The 20199-nt window shown below is 37.2% G+C and overlaps 1 protein-coding gene across 2 annotated transcripts in view; it reads right to left on the minus strand.

The window, feature by feature from the left end:
- Positions 1–20199, minus strand: part of PDE11A (phosphodiesterase 11A) — a 134844-nt gene that overhangs the window by 96691 nt on the left and 17954 nt on the right. The window lies entirely within an intron of this gene.

Below are 20199 nucleotides of genomic sequence, written 5' to 3' on the forward strand. Positions count from 1 at the left end.
TCTCTGGGACTCTGAGTAGCTGTGGCATGGCTCTAAGGTCTCATCAGGAGCATCGGGAGAAGCATGCTATGCTCAGATGATAACAACTGCTAAAGTACCAGAAACTCAAAGAAAACTGAAACCATGAGTTTCTGTGCCAGAACTTTGCCCAGTATGTGGACATGTGCACCGAAAGCAGAATTTCACAGTCCTCCTGCACTAATGTGTTTGAGATGACAAGTTTTACACTTCCTTCCTTAACTAAACATCCTCTTAACATATTACCAGCAGCTACGCTAGAGCTAGGAGACTAACTGCAATAAACATAACTACCCATGAAGCTTCATTTTGAATATAAAATCAATTTCCTACTGATGTGTTCAGCCTGCACTGACATTCTTGGGAAAAAAAAAAAAAAAAAGGCTATGCTTACATTTGTAAGTAATTCCTAGCTACAGGAAAAAAAAATATCTTTCCCTTCCCACACACTGTATGAAGACGGAAAATGGGAACAGCATTACGCTAATAATACAAGTAGCAAGCTGATACTTTGTGCTTATTTGATGTGTTCCCTAAGTGCAGAAGAAATGTGAAGGGGCAGCAGCCAGTCATCTCATGTTTTTGGCTTTCTGAAACTAAAAGACACAAACAGCTACTACAGCTAACACATGAACAGCTACCACAGACACTTCTGCAGCTTCTAGGAACATGTGTTTGGGGAGTTTTTTTCAAACACAGGACCTTGGAGAGGACTTGTTTCATTGAGGAGGTATTCCTCACCAGGAGAAAATTAAACACTGAGATAGAAGGTACAAGTTTCTTTTGACAGAAGCACTGAATTTTGAATTTTTGAACATTGATTATGTTTTTCACCCATTTAGCAGAACTGTGACTGCAAGTGGTTTCAGTTAAAAATAGAACTAGTTGCTTCAAAACAATATTTTATATAAACAATGTATTAGGTCTCATCACTTTAAATTAAGGCATAAGTAAGTGCTTTTTTGCTCCAAGTACAAACCCTGAGTTAGCCTTCAGACAAAAAACACAACTTTCTTCTTGTCTTACTCAGGGCCACATTTCTTCTCACTAGCATGTGCCCACAAATCTTATTTCTGTAAGTCACAGAGAGCTTCTCAGAGCATGTTCCACGTGAGCACTCACGTTTTGCACTGCAACAAGTGCACATCAGCTTGAGTACATCTGCTGATTGTCTCTTCTGTTCCATAAAGGAGCTTAATTGCTTCAAATGGCTATCAAAAATGAAAAGTCTTGTGATCAAAGCTACCAACTTTAAGAAGGCTCAGCCCAATACTTGACAATATCAATATGCACATTTATAATGCACTTACTATTCCATTAACCAATGAAAGGAAAAGCATTTTCCTTGTTTTAGATAAGAACAGTGTTGTGATTGTTTTATGGTGTGAGTCATCTTGCATAAAAAGTCCCTTGATTTCAGCTACACTGCAGAACAACACATTCATTTACTTCCAGCTGCGTGAAAGTCTATAATCTGAGTGTCTGAGAGCTCTTTGAATGTGGGCTGCTGCCCATTCTGACAGCTGCTAATACAACTGGCTAATGGTATTGAACCCAATTATTGTTTTTATATTGTATAATACAAAATACAGTTGGGGTCCAAATTCAACAGCATTAAAGACACAGACTTAAAATCTCATGTGGAAAATAAATTGTATTTCTCAGTAATGGAGTGCTCCCTGCAAATTAAAGTGATGGATTTTTAGTGAAAGAGTGAAAATCCTGACCTTTTCTCCTCTGGTCCCAACTCAGGGAACCACATCTCTTCTTCCCCATAAGTCATAGAGGACGCATGCAGGTGGAAAGCAGACATGCATGGGTGAGAACTGTATGCATATAAGCAGGTAGGACAGAGTGTAAGGTGGCATTTGGAGTTGTTCCAGACTGCAGAGATAGCCCAGAGAAGCTGCAATAAGTTAGACTTTCTGAGTTTGACTGTTCTAATGTCTACTAAAGATTATGATGACCTCCAGATTACCAAAGAATCTTGAAAGTTTAAAACAACCTCTAGGTATAAGGATTTTGCCTGGTACAATTGATTCTCTGCTAAAGACTACAGATTTGAACCAAATGCAATAGTTGGTATGCTCAGAAGTTGGTGGAAATTACAAGTAAATAGACCATTTGTTAATAAGGTTTACAAGCACTAAAACCACTTGTACTCCCTCCACCATAAATCTGGTTATTTTGTAACTCTTGGTTGCATGATACCCTGAATACAATTTTAATTACTTATTATGGCTTTATTAACAACCTTATAGAGGAAGACCTATTCATTCCCCTCACTAATTTAAAAACATTAAAATCTTTCACTCAAAACACATACTATAAGAAAGGATAAGAAATGATACTGAGATATTATAGTAAAGTCTAATTCACAGTGTAAATAGATTTAATCCCGAGTTCTCATTAGCATCAGTAGGGTTTGTATTTCTATTCCTCAGTACAGCACAGGCATATATTATTATTATTATTACACTTTAATAATACTGATAACAAGGTTATATTAATCAAGAGTGCCATTTTTTCTTTTTACAAAAGACCAGTTATTTTTTTCTGGAGTCTCAGAAAAACTCCTGCCAAAAGAATCCCCGTGCTTCCACAAAAGAAAGGAAAAACTTTTTCCTACATCCACACTCCAGCATACGTAAATGCCGATCACAAATAACTATATGGTATGGCAACAAGATTGCAGTAATATTATAGTATGCTGATCCAACAATATGAACTGAGAACAAGTTTACAGAACCTGCTCCAAGAGAAAAAAAAAAGAATTTCAAACATCCACTTTTAAAGAGTCTGTCTTGAAAACATTAACTGTCTAATACAGGAAATCCACCAAAAAAATATTTTTTTTGCCACATTAAAACATATGGAAAACATATAGCATGCTTTGGATAGATCTGAGAAAGAATCTCAAACACTGCATCAGACCCTTCTTTGTATTTTAAACTAATATACTAATATACAACTGCATTAATGCAAATTTGTCATTCTTGACAAATTCAATGACCTATTTGTCATTCTGTCCCTGGTGAAACTAGATCCACCCTGTGGCCTAATGGTACTATCCTGCAATTACCTGTGCCATCCCAATCCAAAACCCTGGTCTCGTTCTTGGAGGTGAAGAGCTTGACACCTCTACAATTTCTCAGTTATGACTCCTATTACATGATTTTTTTCCTTCTTCCCTTGACATTTATGTGGCCTCCTTTCAGCTGAAAAATTTATACAGCACAAAAATTAAATTCCCACGAAGTGTCCAAAAGGTCTTCTGAAGCCTACTAAAAGGTCAGCAGACACTTATTCATGACATCGCATCTATCATTTTTGTAATACTTCCTACTTTCTCTTTGCATAAGCAGCTGCCTTCTGCTCATCACTTGTACAGCACCTACAGTGCTCATCAGTGGGGCTTCTAGGTGAAAGTATACAGACATGAAATAAAGGATATACTCTTCAAAGAAAAGATAAACTAGTGTGCCTAAAAATGTTGAGGCTCTCATCCCCATAACACTTGAAGTTTTTTCTCATTAGGATCACTACTTCTGTTAGCTTCTTAAGTAAAGATAAATATTTACTTAATTCAGTCAGTGTATTGCATATGATTTCCTAAAGAGAAGTCATAACATTCAATTTCATTCCCCGAATTTCATTTAGTACTGTTTGAGAGCAGTGCACATTAATGATAACTCGAAGCACACCATATCTTTATTTATGGGTTTGGCTTGGAACTTACTTACACACAGTGAGTACCCAAGGAGGAGCTGTGATGCCCTGAAATGAAGCCTCACCAACCCATGCCAGACCCAGTTCAAGTGTCACCATGGTTAAACTAATGCCAGGGTTTAAAACCTAGATTCTGTATTTGTGGTTGACTAGGGAATTTTGACTAGAGCATATCTGGAGTAACATGGAGCACTTCCTGGCATTCAGGTGTAGGTGAAGAATCCTGTATGGACACAATGATTATGTCTAAGCACAGCATTACCTTCAGGATCTCTTTGCAGCAATCTTTGGCAGGAGAAAATCTGGTGGGACTAAAAGCAATAGGTCAAAGCTAAAAAGCAACACAAGAGAAGCTGGGGACTCTAAGAAATAAACATCAGTCTTCCCATTTCTGCCTGAAAAACAAGTATACCATCAGTAGTATTTCCTAAACAGTTTTACCTGTTTAAACAACAACAAAAAAACACCTTCAAGGGTCTTAAAAATGTTAGCTTCCATATCAGAACTATAGCCTTTTATTTTGCTCCTTTAAACATGATATAACATACAGGAACACATGGACAACCTAGTTAAGCATCTCTTTGACTTATTAATTGGCTCTTTTTGACTACTACTTTATCTCCCTCTCCTCATATGCGCATAAGTATTTTTGTTCGTTTTTCTTTTGTTTGTTTGTTTTTAAGTCTAATTTAACCTAGGACAGGAAGTGTTCTCATCTCTACAAAGAAAATAAACTTGGGCCCTGGAGAAAGCATTAGCATTCTGGTAACCAAAGCTGTCAAACACATACAAAATGATAGAATGAAAAGGTGACTTCCTGCAGAATTTCATAAACTTACATGAGACATTTTTGCCACTTGTCTGAACATTAACTGTTACAGATAACTTGTGCTGAGTGATGAAAGGTCAGATACCAGAATGTGTTAGAAATAAGTTTGTTAATACTTGAGTTCAAAAATCAACGACCCTGAAGGATTTTCTCACTCAGTGTCATAACAAATATCTTCTGAAAGCATTAGTCCTGACCACAACACAACAAGGAAAAAAGTGATTAAGTTACATTTGATCCTAACCACATTTCTAAATATTTCTTCTAAATGATTCCAAGAAGATATAAGTGGATTAATGTTAGTACTTAAAATGTGTGAAAGCAAAACATTATATCTTACTAAAACTCCTATGGCTTTGCCTGTGATTTCAAGACAGTTTTTCTCTAACTGAAATTTCCCTATATATGAGTCAACTCATATCATGGTTGCTCTCTGGACTCTACCCATTACATTCCTTCCCCCTGCACATTATAGAATATATGACCAGCCCTTCAGCTATGCTATTATTTAGACCAGCAAGCAGAAGACTGCTGTCCTGTGCTGCCAACCTGTATCCCAGATGCTGTCATATACACTTTGCACAACTGCTACTATAATCAAGACCATTTCTGTTCTTGGTGTCTGGTGGATCCTCTTCTCTGGTTTCTGCTTTTAATAAGTGAGCTGTCCTTCTGCTGATCTGTCTTACAAAGTCACTACTTCCATGCTTCCCACATACTCTTGATTTTTCTTTTTATTTGTTTTTCCTTTATTTCATTAGATATTATGCCTAAAGTGTTGTTTTGTTTTGTTTTGTTTTTAATGTACCATACCTTCCATTTGCATTGCTTCTTTTGGGTTTTAGTATGACTACAATCAGTGAAACTAGAAAAACAATGAGTAGGAAGATCCCTTTGTACTGTAGAGCTAAATTAAAAATAAAGTAGTACTACATGAATAAGAATCAAATTCAAGCAGAGATACAACAGCAACACAAAGGAAAATTATAAACAATGCTAAAATAAAATGATTAAAATGCTTTAAAAAGGCTCAAAAGAAACAGTATATTCTATTTATTGTATATTTTATACAATAAACCAAATACAGATCAAATTAATGCAGTTGTTCCTGTCTGCAAATAATGCATTAGGAGCATAGTATATTATATATAAACCCTTATATGCATTTCCAGTAATACTAGAAATTGGACACACACACACACACACCATGTCACATACAGTACTATATGACAAACAGTGCCAACTTACAATAACCCCCAGTAGTAGTTTTCACTGGTCTGAATAGCAAAGTTCCTCCCTCCTCCCAAACCCCACAGACAGTGCTGGACTCCTTGCAGTAGCTATGACATACAGATATGCAGCCATTCACACCCCAGCTCCCAGCCAAATATCAAGTTCCAGAACTTTGGTGCGCAAGAGCTTGACAAGGGATAGGCTTTTAAAAATAGTTTAAAGAGAAAAACGTGCTTTATCTAGGTTAAAAGAAAAAAGGCAGAATACAAAAGTTTCTGGCCAAGGAGAAAATCTAGCATGGAAAATTTCATCTTACAGATTTATCATATTTTAGATGCATAAGTAATTGAACAATTATCTTGTTGGAAAATGTTTAGTTATTTTTAGTGTCTAATAAGGGAAAAATTGTTCAATTTTTTAAAATTGATAACATTGCCAGACTGGAGCCTCACTCATGCAGACACACTGGATAACTAGATGAACAGTGAGGTAGCTATTGAATTTAAAGCATTTCTTGAATCAGACAGCCATAAGGTTATTTTCAATGAAGATGCCTGAAGTACACAGAAGTCTTACTGCTTGGGGTCTCTGAGTCCATTTTTGGATCTGATCACATCCTCATCTTGTCATCTTCGGAAGATTGAAAAGTGGGAAGCAAATAAGGTCTGAGGCAATGCAACAAAATCACAGGAGATCAAACTGCAAAATATTGCTCTAAGCAAGCACTGCCTGTGGAAAGCTCTGAATGCAGCTGGTAAAGGTGCCCAGTTCTGGCAGTTCCTTATGTTTTGAGTATCTCGGTCTACATTAGCTGACATCTCAGTAAATCACACATAAGGGTATAAAAATTCTCATTTGCCTTCCTGTGTCAGAGAAGTGCACGGTTTTAGAGAACTACCTCTGCTTCTTCAGTATTGTGGGAGGAAAGGAGATCCCTGTGCAGTTGTCATCGAAACTAGACATGCATGTCAGCACTACAAAGTTTACCAGGGCATCAGTGCAACCCAACAGCAAGGAGAAACCACTGGAGCACCCAGAGGCTGGCAGCCATGTGGTGGCAGTGAGAGCGGGCTAGGGAAGTGCTGAATATGCCAGAAATACCAAGCTAAGGAAAGAGCACAGCACACCTTTGGAAGGCTGTGTAGTTAGTTACATGTTCCTTTTCTTTTACTCAATATCACAGTCACGATGGCACAGGAAGGAGAGGCACAAGCTCTTCATATCTGCACTTCTGCAGTCGGGCTGTTTGTGCTCTTGATGATAGAAATAACTGCAAGTGAAAGTGACTCGGCAGCAATTTGCAGCTCTAATGCAACAATACTAATCAGAAGAGTAAATCCAAGCAAGTGCTAACTCAGCAGTCCCAGGGCCAGCCTAGTGGGGATGCAAGAGCTGTGCCATCCATTGGACACAGCAACAGCCGCTCCCAGCAGCAGCCACCCAGCAGGCACAGGGCTCTGTCATCCAGATGAAGCAGAACACCAGATCAACTCAAAAAATTCAAAGTGTTGATTCAAAACTCAAAGTGTCAAGAGAAAAGTTTATGCAAAGTAATTCCATTAAAAGCAAAACACAACATAACCTAATAGTCCTCCTGCTATAACTTTGCTGCTGTGGAAGATGCATCTGGATACCCAATTCTGTTTATTGCTCCTGGTACTGACTTTCATGCCTTTAATAGTCACTCACATAAAAATCGCACTGATCAACTTCACTGCAGAACTACAGCAACAATCCCAGAAAAGCAGGTTGTGTTTAAAACGGCATCTCATTGATATTTTTAAGCAGTTAGATATTTCCAGCTTCAGTATCACATGCTACTAAAGCATCTCACATCTAAATTAATCTTTTTATATAAGCAAAAATAGACCTTAGTATGACTTGACATATCTATTCTCATAAAATCCACAAAGTTGACAGCAGAAGCAAAACAGAAGGCCATGCAAATTAACTAATTGAATTAGAATCAACAGTCCAAGTTATTCATCTCTAGTTCAGTTATCATTAAAATAAAAACTCTAAGTACCTGATGAAACACTAATTGAAATATTTTCTCTTTATGTTCAGGATGTACTAATTCAGTATTACATCAACTAAGACAATTACTAAGTAATTTGTAAGTGGAAAAATTTCTTTTAACACACACCAAATCCTATCTAAACAAACAGTATACAGGCTTATGAAATAAGTTTCCTAATATTCTTTTCCACTATGTCTTCTCTAGAAACAAACCTTAATTTTTATAGAACGTGAGAAGCTGTAATAGCTTAAGAAACAAAAAACACAAACCTTTTCTTCATTGTTCCAAAAATCTCATAACACTAACAACTGAGCATGTGGAATGAGCTCCAGCCCCCACTTCTAGAAACTGTGATGATGCTGGACACCTTTTCACATCTCACTGGAATGGCCTCTGCTCCCTGCTTACAGTGATTTTCCAAAGCCCACTTCAGAGAGATAAAATGCTTTCAACTGTAAACAGTTGCTGCCAGCCCAAGCAGTTCATAGAGTTTACCACTCAGCGGTTGGGTTTTGTCAGATATTTATGGGATCACACAGAAACAGAGAACATCTTTCTGCTTTTAAGGAAAATTACAGTCTCCACATTGCATATTGTTCCAAAACTTCAATTAGATAGAATATTCAGTTCTTCAATTTGTTAGTGAGAAACTTCTTGCCAGCCTGCTGGTTTAACACTTCTGCAGGCAGACTTCAGCTGTTACAAGCCATCTACATCGCCTGCTGCTTTGTCAAGTTTTGAGAACTCCCTGATTCACAGCATTATTCAATGCTGCTTACAAGCAGAGAGATCAGAGTTCACTCAGCTTGCGACTGCACCAAGACTGCAGCTACATTTCAGCTGCTGTGTCCACCCAGTTGAGTAGCAACAGTCTCAGCCATTACTGAGAACGCGAACTTCTGGACATATAGGACCAAATGCTCACAACTTTACTTCTTGAGTTGAAGGAGAAGCCCTGCAAACCCTGCCTATTGCAGATTATAAATCCTTGTGATTCAGGCATGAAAGCACACACATAACCTCCCCACTAACCACTAAACATGTTTTCTAGTGTGTGATAGAAAATGAAAATTCAGATTGTGTTTATGGTGATATCTTGGCAGTCTTCCATCTTTCAAAGCCTCTTTCCCTTAGAGGAAGGAAGCATCATATCTACAACACTTCTGCTCTGTTGGATAAGCTGTAGGGCTACTCCAGCCCTGACTGCAACACCCAGACCTGCTGTCCTGCAGGACATCCTGCTGACGCCAAGGAATATGCATTCATCATACATTCATACACCAATGAAAATGCATTCATCGGTCTTCGCTTACATCAGCAAAAAGAATAAAAAAGGTAACATATCATCACAACACTGATAAAGATGGACAACTTACACTCTGCCCTTTGTCCCTTCACCACGTTACACCACCACCACCACAAATTCATTGAAACCATTACACTGAGGAATTGGCAGCTAGGACACCCTCAGGTCTCAGACCTCTGCAAGTGTCACTGCTCTGCACTTGCTTCCTATTTGGTCCCCACCTCACTGCCCTACACATGGGCCCTATCTGCCACAGCTCCAGGGTGTTTCCACTCATCTCTTGGTGGGAATGCATGCCACAACACTGGAGAGCTATTATCATGCCAGAAAGCTATTATCATCAAATTTGTCTTGTAACCATGACACCAGCATTGAAAATTCTGCTAGTCCATTTTTACACAGCAAAAGACTTTTCTTCTCCCAACAAGAAAGAAAAAACAAGATTTGTTTTTATTCATTCGGTGCTACCACACAGACAGAAAATTGCCAGCAAATTAACAGAGGTTAAATTCATGTCAAGTTCAGCCCAAAGACCATAAGGCTTGAGAGCTGCCAGGATCAACACTTTTTGCTTTGCTAAAAATGTAGAGGGATAAATACTTTAAGTAAAAGGCTTCTCCACAGGCTGACTTGACAAGGTGCTTGCTCACAACTTCCACAAAGCAGTGTTAAATTGAGTGTCCCTGGTGCCCCTGCCAGTGTCACTGTGCTGTTCACAGAAAATACCGTTCTAAACACAGTTTGCTTACTCTGTTAGGGGTTACCCAACTGTACTGCATAATTGTCCTGCTGAGATCTGACCACCGCTCGTGATTTCAAACAATGCAGCTTAGTTATCTGTGACACGTGCAACAATGGTCTGACTGAAAAAGTTATCGTAATATTAACTCCATTGTAGCCTTTGGCAGCTAGGTAAGAGCAGTGAAATCATTATATTAATTGGTTAAACTACTTCAACTTTCATATTTCTAGTCAGCTCCACTCTGCAACACATACTCTTGCTGCATAATTATTGTTATCCTTGTTGACTAACTTTCACTGGTGACCTGACACGTTTATTATGCTTTGTTCTAAGGTCTTTTATTAATAACATACTTCCCAACATCCACCACGATTCAGAGAGCTGTGGAATCTTTCATAAGAACAACAACAGTTTTTGCCAAAATTAACAGTCAGAGCAAAGCAGACCAACCAGGCTGGATGATGAACAAAACCGTATTTTATGTTTGTGATGCAGTGGCATCAAAATGCCAGTATGCATTGAAGACTGATAAGAATGCCCAGAACATCATGGAAAAATATGGCACTTTTTTTTCAGGCTAGAGCATGCACAGAAGTGGTTTAAATCTTTCCTGCTTCTCCAGCCAGGGGAAGTGCTGTCACAGCAGACTGAAGGCACTGCCAAGGCCTTGGAGGAGCAGATACTGCTCCTGCCAAAGCAAACAACCCACTGCAGGGACAACTGCTGCTCCAGGTGGAAACTTCACAGCTTTTCAAGGCTGAAGATTCTTAGGGCAAAACAATTGGCATGAAAATGAATAGGGAACAACTCTTCACTGTGTTAACTAAAGCAAAGCAAGAAGGAATAATGTGAACTTAATGAGTGTCAGGTAGGGGTTCCTCACATGATATGCAAGGTGTTCTGAAAGCTAAAAGTTTAACTTGCTTCAAGAAATACCCAACTATACTCCTGAGTGGAAAATGCCTTGGGTAGTAATAAACACAGAAGATACCACACCTGTCCAAGAGGTGCAAATCACAGGAAACCAGTGGAGTAACAGAGAAATACCACCCATGCTTGCCTCATCCAATGCATCTCCTTTGGACAGCTGACAGAAAGGTCACTGGGTTAGTGTCCTTTCACATGAGGCAAATCTTTCCTTATGTTCCTATGAAGGAAGGGGACACAAGTTTTATTCACTTGTAGTGACAGAAATAAAGCAAATTTCCAAATAGATACAACACATTGCTGTATACTCCATGTTGTTGCTTAAATACTCCAACTGCTGGGTCTGCAAGCAGTAGTTTTTCTGGCTAGCAATAACAAAGAGTGGAGGAGCACAGAGTACCCTCTCACATGCAATCAAGAGTTCACCAACTTTAGGCTAGTTACACTTTCACAAACAAGTCATGGACAATAGGGCTGCACAATTTGCACAGAGATGGGAATACATGTATGTAAAGCTGAGACTATTAAGCAGCTGCAGTGCTTACTTTTTGCTTTTTTGTTTTCTGATCAGATCTATCCAGATTAGTGTCTTTGCATAAGAAAAGCATTCAGCAAGACTTCAAAAGCTGTGGCAAAGTTTAATGAGAGGGGAAAATCATTTAATTTTAAGTATTCTTTCTTCATAAAAAGGGAAAAAGAAAAAAAAAAAGATAGATATTAAGTATGGAACCACCTAATGCCATTTTTAGCATTAGGTCTCAGAAGAGAGCCTAAGTGATTTGCCCAAGGCCATACCATGAGTCAGTGCCAGAATGACAGAACACTGTTATAATTACAGTTTCTTATGAAGCTTGTCAGAACATGCTGAAGGTCAGAGGTTGATTTAATTTTTAGCAAAAGGATTTGCTAAGCAGTTTTCAATATCTCATCATGTAACCTATAGCTACAGACAGGCCCAGCATCACTATTCCAGGGGGAAATACGTTTGATGGCAGGAAGTGCTGTATGAACATTTCATTCTGCTTCAGGAAAGATAAGCAATTCACAGGAGATGTGAAATGCTATTTTCTAGAAGTATATCAACCTTTAAAGTTATCATGAAGAAAAGCTATTATGGGGAACTGAATAGACTGACAGAAGTTCAGAAAAAGCACCTCACCAGGGACAAGGTCCTCCCATTTGGCCCACAGGGCACATCTCAAGTAATTGTAAGAAATGAAGGATGTACCAGCCGCAGACCAGAAAGGTTCGCTTCGACACGCTTCCATAATTGTGTCCCAACACAAGTTCAACTTCAAGCAAACAAGGTTTTTCTAATGAGTTGCTTGATCAAAAATAATTTAGCTGGTTTAAGGGAGTTTTGCCAGCCAGAAAGAACACGACTGAAGGAAACTGCTTCTAGTCAATTCATTAAGTAGGAAGTATCTAGGAGTTACACTGTAACACACCATAGCTCTCACATTGTTTGGTGGCAGGCTGAGGGATGAACCAGGCTAAATTCTAACCTGTATTATTGCTGCTTTGGCATTGAAGACATTTTATCAGTTAAAATTCTATTAGTATACTATTTGTTAAGAAAGGCAACAGTCTGTAAATACAATAACTAAAACATTACAAATCCTGGTTACTGAAGTGTCTGAAGGTTACCATCAGAACCACACAACTCTTGGCTTTGGGGTTTGCTGTTAAAAACGTTAGGTCATTCTGCCACTCATTTGAAGAGTGCAGTACAGATGTACAAAGGTAAGGAAGAAGAGTCTATAGTCACTGCATTTAGTTACGTTACTAGTCTTCCACTTGTAAACAGACTTCACAGGAAATCTGGACCCCTTTCTCCATGTCTGCTGCAATTCCCTGCAAGTATCAAAGAAAGGGGGAATGGCACAAGCTCCAGGGCAATTTTATGCTTCAAAATCTATAGGAAGTCTTAGTATGATTTAGAACCAAGATACAACTGAATATTTCACAACTGAAGAAATGTAATGTCTCTAATAGATCTTGTATCCTCATAAATTCTCTGAAGTTTTGCCAAACAGGGACATGGTGAATCAAAATCTTTGCCAAGTGTTATTTTTGATCTAGTGACCTATACTGACCTAAGAATGAATGAAAGCAATAATCTGTTTATATTATTAAATGTGGTGGTAGACTCAAATATTTAATCTCATCTGAAGAAAAGTGTGGATTTTCTAGGAAATCAGCTAGGCTGCTTCCACAACCTGCCAAACAGAATAAGGAAAAGAACCTTAGACCAGGCCATATACACTGCCTACTACCACCACCAGCCTGTAGGTGACTCAGGGCTCCCTACGGCTCTGCATTTTAAGATAAATGCTTGATCGTCAGTCCTTACACAGTTGTGAATGCTGTTAACATAACCAGTACAACGCTGCCTTGGTAGTTTTCTAATCAGCTTGAAACAATTGTTCTAGGAGAGATCTGAAGATGAACCAACACATCCACTGGATGGATTTAACATAACTCGCATACAACTTCCAAAGAAAATCAGCAGTTCCTGTACTATCTTGATGTTTGGCATGGTTTTTGCAGAGCTGAGGTCCAATGTGGAAAGAAACACATGTCAATGTCAAAACATTCTGTCTTACTGCTCTCTGTGTGGCTCAGTTTCCAGGAGTGACAGCCATTTCTAAATCTGATATATATACTTTTAAATTCAGAGGCATCTTCAGACTCTTGTCCAAGTCTCTGTATTAAGATACAAGCACAGGAAATACAGGAAAAGCCAACAGGTTCAAATTCCTGATGGCAATTGCAGGGAAAAAATCTAGAAACCTTCCCCACTCTCACTATGGAGCAAGACAAGATTCACTGAGCTATTCTGTAGAAAAATCCTTCCTGAAGCCAAATCTGACAGCATATTTGTTTGATGACAGCATCTAAAGGTCTTTAGGTGTTAAGGATTTAGTGTACTACTTACCATAAACACATACAGCAAAGTAGCCCAAGCTTAGGGATACACATTTATATTTGAAAATTAAATATTTCACTAAATTATCAGTAAATGTTTCCTTCCTCAGAAATGAAGATGTCCAAATATTAACTGCCAGTCTCAAAACAAAGACATTGAGACATAAGTTAAAGCACAGAGTTTTTTATATATATATATATATATATATATATATATATATATATAATTAAAAAGAAAAAAAAGCACTCTCCATTAACCTGAAGGTATGGTAATGTACACAAGACAGAGAAGTCCATTCAAAGTGACTGCAGTCACTTGGTGCTGTTGGTTGCAAACCAGTGATGTGAAGCTGCCCTGATAAAAATCAATATTCTAGTGACAAATTGTTTTAAACTCCCCCAGCAAGAGAATTCAGTTACTGTGATTTATTTTAATTTAGATTTGTGTAGAAAGTACTTTCAAGAACTGTGCCTAATAGACCATTAGAGTTTTCCCAGATAGTTGTAGCGCTCCAGCACCTTCATCCTTCAAATGTCTTTGTTATTTTCTGCCTTCTTTCAGCAAATTCATGTCATACAATGAGATGCAGTCCACGTGATGCCTTTGAGAATTATGCCAATTTTAAGTAATAGACTCTGGAGTCTCACTGCCATGCAGATTTATCAGAGAACCAAGGCAGAGGTTAGCAGGAGCACTCAAGGCCAAGATCATCACACACTGAATGTACAAAACAAGCAAAAAGATTCTTCAGCCAATTTGTTTCTTACATTCCTTTATAGTGCATTCAAAATAATTTTTCAGTAATATTCTTCATATTCAGAGTTGGATGCACCATTTTCACAAGTCAGATGTCAGCATGCTCTGAATCACTCCCTCTCCTGGCATTTTTATTTACAGTTGATTACTTCCATAAGGTAAAGAAGCAGTCCTAACTGACTTAGAGATAACTACCTCCCAGCATGACTTTAAGCCCATCATGTAAAAATTCATAGAAGGCAAATTAGCAGGTGGAGCAAAATTTCTGCAAGTCACTCATCATTATAGTAACCCCCGCATAGAATATATTTTGGCCTTAGCTAATACTAACCAAGAACAGCACATTAAATTGGGTAATTTAGACTCACTGGGCTGTTATTAGGAATGTAAGAACTGAAAATGTCGGAGCATGCAAGAACAGTATCTTCAAGGCCCCCCAAACCACAAAGTTCACTAGCTGAATCGTGGAGTTTGGTTATATAGCTCTTACGAAAACTACCCACAGAGCACAGACAGCCAATCTAGTTGTTCTTCTCCCTCCTAGGAAGGATCTTGCTGCATTCAAACTACTGCCTTTCATTAAGTCAAGCAGTATTTAATTCAGAATGGCTGCCCCTGTGTAATTTCCCTGCAGTTGATTCATTTCTTTCAGGCTATGAGGATGCCAGAGCCAGAGAGAAAAAGGACACCAGTTTTAAGGGATGGTGGAGCTGCTGCTTGTTAAACCTCTGATGGAGGATTAGATTTGTTTTGGCACCACATCTCAGAGGGCTCTAAAGGGCATACAATAATCTAAACCACAGACTGTCAAGATCTTGCTAGGTCGAGTTTCTCACCAGTCCTGGAACAAGTATGACTCACCAGCAAACAGCACAAATACTTAATGACTCTTCAGGACAGCACTGAGAACAGATACAGGCTGCACAGTTCTTTTCAAGTTGTTTTTTTTTTTTTTTTTTCTCCCCCCAATCTTCCTATATGCAGATGAATCAGGTGTCCCCATTTGTAAAATATACATATATATATATATTTTTTTTTTTTGAAGAGTTACTAGTTGCGTAACATAATGTAATAAGGAAATAGCTTCTATTCTATTACTGTCTGTCTCAAAGCAGAAATCTCTACATCAGTCTAGTTAACCAAGCCACTGACACTAGGGAGGCAAAACTCATGGTGAGACAGCAGTTTCTCTCATGCCAGTGCCTGTCAGGTCTACTTTTGTTCTTAAACAAGGAAATGGCTGGAGTATCCCTTATACCAAAAGGGAGAAGAGTTTATTTGGCAATTGAAAACCAATCATTACATGCAGGAAATTAACTTAGTAGTGCTATGTTATTAACACTGTGGTCAAAGATATAAGAAACCCTGAAAGTTTGCCATGAAAAACAAAACTACAAAAGCTTTGAAATCTAATACTCTACCATTCTACATATTGCAAAATACAAACTTGGTTACAGCTTGGGAGCATTAAAATCTCCTCAAACCTTAAATATTTTATTTGCTCTTAACTTCCAGAAAATAACTAAAAAGAATACATAAAGTGATGCTTGTATCTACTGAATTCTAATTGAAAACATAATTCTTTGTTTCCTATTGACTCAAGACACTAGTGCCCCCAAGTGACATTTCATTATACAATAGTCTTGTAGCTTTGTAAAAAACAAACAACAAATTATTTTAATTGCTTCACATAATACTGAGTATAGAAATACACTTCAAGCAGAAGACATACTTATTTAATATTGAGATTTGTTTGAGATGGCTTGGGGGTAGGGAGAGTAAGGGCAGTTTATTATTTTTTCATTTTCTAACTGATGCATGCTACTTGTCAGAAATAATATCAATATAAAGCTGGGATTCTTTCATTTGCTAGCTAAGTTATCACACTTTTTTGCATGAACCACCTCATCACCCAGGCAGATTTTTCCTTCATTGTTTTGGAAGGAATTTCCTTTTTTTTTTTTCCTTCTAGTTTTCACTTGTCCCCTTTCCTTACAACCACCTTTGCTGATATCATCATTAAATTGGAGTGCTCATTCTGCTAGGCATTCTCCTGGAAATGCTTCCTTTGTCTTCCCAGAGATAAACCATGCATTTCTAGCATGTGTTCTTCCCTCTTAACAGGGAGGGAAGAAGCTTAAAAGCACAGGTTTAAAAAGAACAGCACAGACTGCTGAGCCTCATTAACTCTGAAATCTGTTACAGGGCACAATAGTGTTTACATTCTAATTTATTTTTCCATAAACTCTACATGTAAGAGCTCATTTAATATATTCTTGAAGAGTTTTAATGCACTGGTTTCTAATTATAACAATGGTATAAGTGACTAGTCAAGAATAAAGATGCAATCAAGGTATGGAAAACTTGCTGATTTTGCATATTCTCAGTAGCCAGTGAATGGAAGCAAACACCACCACCTCTGAACTATCATCAAATATTTACATAAACATGTTTATGTAATACACAACTCACTTTTACAATTGTTTTGCTTGTTGAATATATGATAATCAAATGTATTATCAAAGATGATATGTATAGAAGATAAAAGCAACACTTTGAACAAGATACTTTTTTTCTGCACTTTATTAGTATACCTCATGCCTCTATATATAAAGGGTATATTTAGAGAGGGACTCATTTCTTTAATTTGCATTTGACTAGTTATTGTAGCATGCACTGCCAGATTTGTATGTTAATACATCAATATTCCACATTAATATTTTCAAGAATCAAAACCAAATATTTTAAAAGTACGGGTCTTTTCAGATGTCTGAAGTAGCAACTGAAAATTGACAGTTATATTGTGAAGTTATTTGTACGATGCACCATCAATTACACAGACACTTCGTAGAAACAGGAAGAGTTATCTTGACAGAAGAAAAATCTTGTAAGAGAAGTTACCTTTAATACGGTACCTCAATAGTTGATACTGCCAGAGACAGAACTGAATTTCTTCCTTGTTTACTCAATACATAGAGTTAGAAGAAAGTATTAACCAAAGGAGGATGTCAAATACACATACTGCAATTAATATTGCCCATATTTTTCAGTTTTAAGATATTAATATTTGTGTCAATGGTAACCCCAGTTACTTGGCTTTAACAAAATATTTTTTAAAGATTATATATAATACCTCGGAGTAATTGGGGAGTGAGTTGTCTGAATTATTAGTCTGTCATACCACATGCATTCTTGCCCTTTGCCTAACTTATACTTCACTCCTTCTATTTGTTGAATGTGCTTTAAATAAGAACATGATAAATCAGTTACAAGTCTAATCTTTTACCTCCAATTCAAATAGCTAGGTCAACAAGAATCTGAAGCTTAACAAGAAGTTAACAGACAGCTCATGAACACAACAGATCATAATATAACAATGAAAGATTTAGGAAAGACACCAAAAGCATATGAGGATACACAGCAAGCAAGCTCGCTCTTCACACATAAGTAGGTATTGCTAAGAACAACTGCTTGAAGATCTCCACTTGATAGCAGGTATGTGCTATGTTAAATAATCTAAGTAATATAAAGAAATTTGCTCATAACTGTTTCTATTGGAAGAAACCTGATAAGTAATAGGAGGTATAAAATAATCATTAGTCCTCCACTCTCTCAACTTTAGTGTACACACTTAATACTTCACTTGGCAAGGATTTTCCCACCAGGACTGCAAAAAAGTTCCTTCATGTAATGAAATTTCAAAAAAGACAATCAATTTTGAATTATTCCCACTACACAAACCAGATGCTATTAACCGACATTAAGAATATGAATCTTTGTATGACTATTCTCACCAAACCTTTGTTTCCAACAACAATTAAATGGCTCTGGACTATACCCTAAATTTATCACTGTAGATATAACAGGTAAAAATGGAGATGTAATAGCAACTTCAAGAAGTACTTAAAATATAATTAACATTTTCTATGGAAGACAAGTTTGATTTGTGTAATATTTTGCAAGCTGTTTAAAATTTCATAAACTGTTAGTTTAGCTTTATAATGCTTTTCATTAATGTCATACAATCTTGATTCTAAGGATCATCTGCTTAGATGAAACAGTGAGGTAGGATTTTCCTTTCCAAGAGGCATTACAGAACACCTCTTCACGTCATAGCACAGAAATGTCAGCACATACAAAATACACCAACAAGGTCTCTCTATCAAGTATTAACTGTTTTTGAATCAACATAAGAAGCTTTCGGGGCCAAGTCTGCCTCTACCTAAACTTCCACAAAAATAAGATTCAATACAATGTTAATATAAACAGAAGTGTGTGGTTTCCCATTACAAGCTTGAAAGGTAATTTATTTCTCTTTCCTGGTCTGATGGAATTGCTATTCTGTTTCTCCACAGCTTGCTGACCTACCTTCCTTTTCCGTAGTCTTCTTAAAAACAAAACAAAAAAAAACCCTTTGTTCTCATTTTCTCCTCCCTCCTCTCTGCATTCAGCAGCACCATTTCCTATTTTCCCTACCTTTAAATTCCATCCTTGCTGTTCCCTCTATTCTGATACTTGAGCTCCCTTTACTCGCCAGTTCTAACTTTATGAACACTTATTTTCCCTTTTCTGTCCTCTTTATCCTTTCATAGGCACTTGGAAGCCTTCTGTGTTCTGTGATAACAACAGGGTAAACATATGATCTCCATTAAAGTTTTAGTAAATGCTACAGGCATTTATCCCATGGAGAACACAAAGAGAAGGTGATGATTTTAAGTCAGCAACCTTAGAATTTTCTTTATAATAGTTTTCCCTATAAACTCATTCTTACAGGTAGTTTTACAAAAAAGAAAAGTAAATATTCAGTGATGATAAACATGCTGTGGTTTTCTTTACAAACAGAAAATTGTATTTGTTCTACTAATTTTTTTCACCAAATACTCTATTGAAAGAGTACCTATATAAAAAGAGAAACTATTGCTTAAACAAAAATTAATTCCTTGACAACTCTGAACTCAGAGTCAATTCTGAAGTTTTCCTATTAAAGCTTACTTCATGGAAAGTCCACATGAAACGTATTAAATGGTAAACTGAAGTTTCAGATGCAAGATCCCCTGCATTTATTGAACAGATGCATGTTTTATGTTAAGACCTGTACTTTTTATGTTAAGCACTTTAACACGAGGACTACTACCCCCTATCTATTACAACTCCTCAGTGTACCTGATCTTCATAAAATAGTTATAGGATGACAAAAAAGTAATCTGAACCTAAAGCAAGAACTTCTAACAATTTAATTATGAATCAGCACCTAATATCTCATTTATTGGAGGTACAAGTTCTTCCTTATGTCAATTGCTCTCTTCATGTTTCATTTCTTTATGAAGTGAAACTACTTAAGACAGAAAGCATACAATGTATTATTCTTATAGGGGATGTATATGCATTAACATCTATATAGAATGCCTCTGTACTAAAGTTCTTAGTCTTTCCTTCTAAATATAACTTAAAATCTTAGTTTTCTGAACTATTCCAGAATGACCATATATTTTCCCTGAGCCCTTAAACTTAATTAATAACTTCTAAGTATACTAGAGGATAGGTCTTTGAAACTCTAGCTTCTACACAGCAAGATACTATCTACAAAAACTTAACCTACATGAAACAGGGTACATAGTGAAGGGCTGGCTGATAAAGAAAGACACCCATGCAAATACATGTTTTCAAACACAGATAAGTAACAAACTCCAAGACACATAAGGAAGCTAAT

This window comes from Anas platyrhynchos, chromosome 7 (genome assembly GCF_047663525.1).
Source record: "Anas platyrhynchos isolate ZD024472 breed Pekin duck chromosome 7, IASCAAS_PekinDuck_T2T, whole genome shotgun sequence".
NCBI classification, from domain to species: Eukaryota; Metazoa; Chordata; class Aves; order Anseriformes; family Anatidae; genus Anas; species Anas platyrhynchos.